Here is a 3,499-nt window from a genome sequence, read left to right on the forward strand (position 1 = left end):
ATGAGTACTGCTCTGACTTCTGTTTCTGAGATTTTCCTGTCCAAATCGACATTACTACTGCCTGCATATGCCGGCAGCTCTATGGTGTCCTCTTGGGCTATGTAAAGTGCACGAAGCCGTTCGAGGAGTTGTGTATCATCACCGGGGAAATGTTAAATGATTTGCATAGGTCGATTACTAGCAGCTGTGCGCGAGTGACTAGGATCCAGCATGTGTTTAAGGAGGGCCCAAGTACGCCTCATATTAAGGTTTCCTTTCATCTCTTGACATACTTGGCTTCGCTATGCTCGGGCGATCTCAGGAGTTGTAGCTATCGTTGTAACTCTATCGTTGTAGCTAGGGTGGCTGACCTTACTTTAAGGCGTTTATTGTGTATCTGCTTGCGCCAGCTACGCTGTATGCTGCAATAGGCCTCCCAAAGATGATGCAGGTGGGAGTCTACTGTTTCAGCAGGTATACTTCAGGGTCTACGGTACTGTCGTGAGCGCGTTTGTAATCGATAATTTGGTTGACATACGTGTCAAAAGTAACCTCGGTTGGCTCCGACATGTGCACTGCGCAGGTTTTCCTAAAGACGTCCCAGTCTGGCGGGTACGGCGGGTAATTTCAGATTGGAGTCGTAGGTCGAGCTGTACTATGAAATTGTCGCTTCCTAGCGTATGTGGTGTGCAGAGCCATTAAACGTCTGTGATTCCGGCGTGAGAAGGGTAGATCCGAAGAGGTATCTTTTTGCACGCTATTGCCTACTCTTGTAGGGGTATAGGGGTCGGACTCGGTCGTAAAACGCCGAGCCTGGGTGAGCTCCCATAGGAGACGACCCTTGCGAGTAGTGTGTGTGTAACCCCAGGCCGGGTGTGGGGCATTGAAATCGCCTAATATGAGTAGAGGATGAGGTTGTGAAGCCTAAATAGCAAGATGGAACAGTTGCTTGAATGTGTGTCTAGTGCTCACGGGGGCTACTATATACGTTGAGTATATACAATCGGGGGGATTTCCGTTTGGGTGGGTAAAGGACAACCAAATCATGTGGGATATCAATACTGTCAAATTGTAAACGTTCCCCGGCAAATTACGTTGGGCCAATACCACAGCGTATGGTACAGAAATAAGATTTAGCGCAGAAAAAGACACGGACGGGGAAAAGGACGCTAACTCGCAACTGGATTTTTATTGAAAATACGGCATGCATATATACATTTAGCGTAATCACACACGTGTGCTAAAAAAAACTAACAAGCATCCGGTGAGGGCGCACATCAACAAACATCAAGAAAGTTATCAAGGAATGCACACTCTTTTGCGTAGATTAGCAGCGATGGCACACTCACGCAGTTATCTCCGTTTCGCTCGATGTAAAAGGCTTCCGCTACTTTACGTGCCGTGACGTCCCGACTTCGTTTCAAAATTTTTGTTTTGTCCAATTCGGGTACACAGTGACATTCTTTGCAGTGGGACGGCAAGTGTGATCCCGTCCCATTTTTCATGGAGAGGGCGTGCTCTTGAAGTCACTCATTCACGCATCGACCAGTTTGGCCGACCAGTCTGTAACATGTCCAGTATATGTAACATGAACCAACTGCCCATCAACACGTTTTACCGCAGTGATAAGATAAGATAAGATAAGATACTCTTTATTTCTCCAGAAGCAACTGGAAGGTCGTCCGGGCTAAAAGCTGCTAAAGACAGCTTGACAGTGGCCCGGAAACCCTCACTTGGCAGGGTTCAAGAAAGGGAAAAAAAATCACTCATAACGAAAGCAATGGAAAGAGTACGTCCTTCGTACGTAGTTCACAATAAGCTGAATTCGAAAAGTTATACAATAATTATGGTTTCAAAATTCGCAATTCGTACAAATTAACACAAAAAGACAGTTCTATACACAGGAAGACACGAAACAGCAATAGCACATAAATACAAAACACCAGCAATGATAGTAACAGTGATGGAAACTACAAGTTTACGAAGTATTGCCGCAACTGTTTGCGGGAAAAGCAATGTGTATGACTATGTTCATTTAGAATGGTGGGAATGTTGAAGTGCAGAGCCTGATATTTGTAATTAGTGCGGAATCGCGGCACTACCCATTGTTCTGTGCTGCGCGTGCGTGAATCGGCATCCCTTGCTGTTAGGGATGAGAGTGATATTAAAACGCTTTTTAGTGCGTTTGATGCAGAAACAAATGCAATTAAAATACGAAACCTGTACAAGTGATTTACTTTGATAATGTTGTATTTTGGGAAAGCATTTTGTGTTGATGCCAAATACGGAATATTGGCGGAATAGTGTATGGGTTATACTGGTATTGTAGGACCTGATAGACCGGACGCGGTCATCAGGGCGCGGTAAGACAGGGGCGCGGTCAGCCCTTTATCCCTGGCCAATACCCCGAGTGGGAACGTGAAAAACACTAAGGGCATCATCATTATCACAATTCTCATCTCGTCATTAGTTGTTGTTGTTGTTGATGACGATGATGATTGCTTGGTTTCCCCTTTGTAGCGGGGTGATGACATGTCATCTTACCAAAAAAGGACTAATATACCCATGTTTTACACTATTGATTTAATACTAGCGCTGCTTAGGGCCGGCACAAAAGCTTATTAGGCACAAAATACTTTTTTTTCCTGTTACAGGTGGTAACTGTCCTATAGGCAATATTCCCCTCTCTGCTTTTCGTCCACCAGCATTCTAATCTTCTTTTCGTCCCCTAGACAGCCTTGAAGTTAACTTCCTCTGTGATACCCTTAAATCCTAGGGCTCAGGAATAAAGTTTCCTTTGCCGCAGGTCCTGCCGTCACTGGCGGCATGCGTCGAAACGGCGTTTCGACGCATGCCGCCAGTGACGGCGCAAGTCAGCCAATAAAAGCTTTCGCTTGAAAAGTGTCCCGTATTCACCGCAAAAGCGGCACATAGATGTCAAGTCTCGATGCAGTTTATTACGGAAGCGAGTCAGAGTCCAGCCGCAAACAGTCGACTTAGCTCCAGGATGAGCATTGCCAAATTAGCGTTTGGGATGCTCTCACTTCCAACCATTTGGTGTATGCGTCTACGATAACCAAGAACATTCGTCTTTCGAGTGGTCCAGCAAAGCCCAAACCCAAATGTAGCGTCTGCCAAGGACGCGATGGGTGTTCCCAAGTAGGCAAAGGAACTCCGGCTTCGTCTCTCCGGGATCGTTGACCATGGATGCTGTTGCCTAGTGGCTCAAACCAATTGTGGCCTAAGAGGTGGCATCCAGGTGTCTTCATAATCACCAGGGGTAAGCTCTGGGCCGTACCCTTGTACTGCACCTCGACGATGGCGGTCCCCAGTGCGTGGAGGCCTTCCCTCGACCTCGAGGTGTTGTGTTTCTGCAAAAACGATGGCGATGGCAAAAACACAACACCTCTTGCGCAGAATCCCTGGCGACGGTCTTTTCATTGCACTAAGGCAGTGTTCTGAGGATGGCAGACTTCGGGGGAATTAGATTCAACAGTGTGACGGCGGTAAACGGCGACAA

Source organism: Haemaphysalis longicornis, unplaced genomic scaffold, assembly GCF_048455015.1.
Source record: "Haemaphysalis longicornis isolate Haplotype H1 unplaced genomic scaffold, Haemaphysalis longicornis Haplotype H1 scaffold_2, whole genome shotgun sequence".
Taxonomy (NCBI): domain Eukaryota; kingdom Metazoa; phylum Arthropoda; class Arachnida; order Ixodida; family Ixodidae; genus Haemaphysalis; species Haemaphysalis longicornis.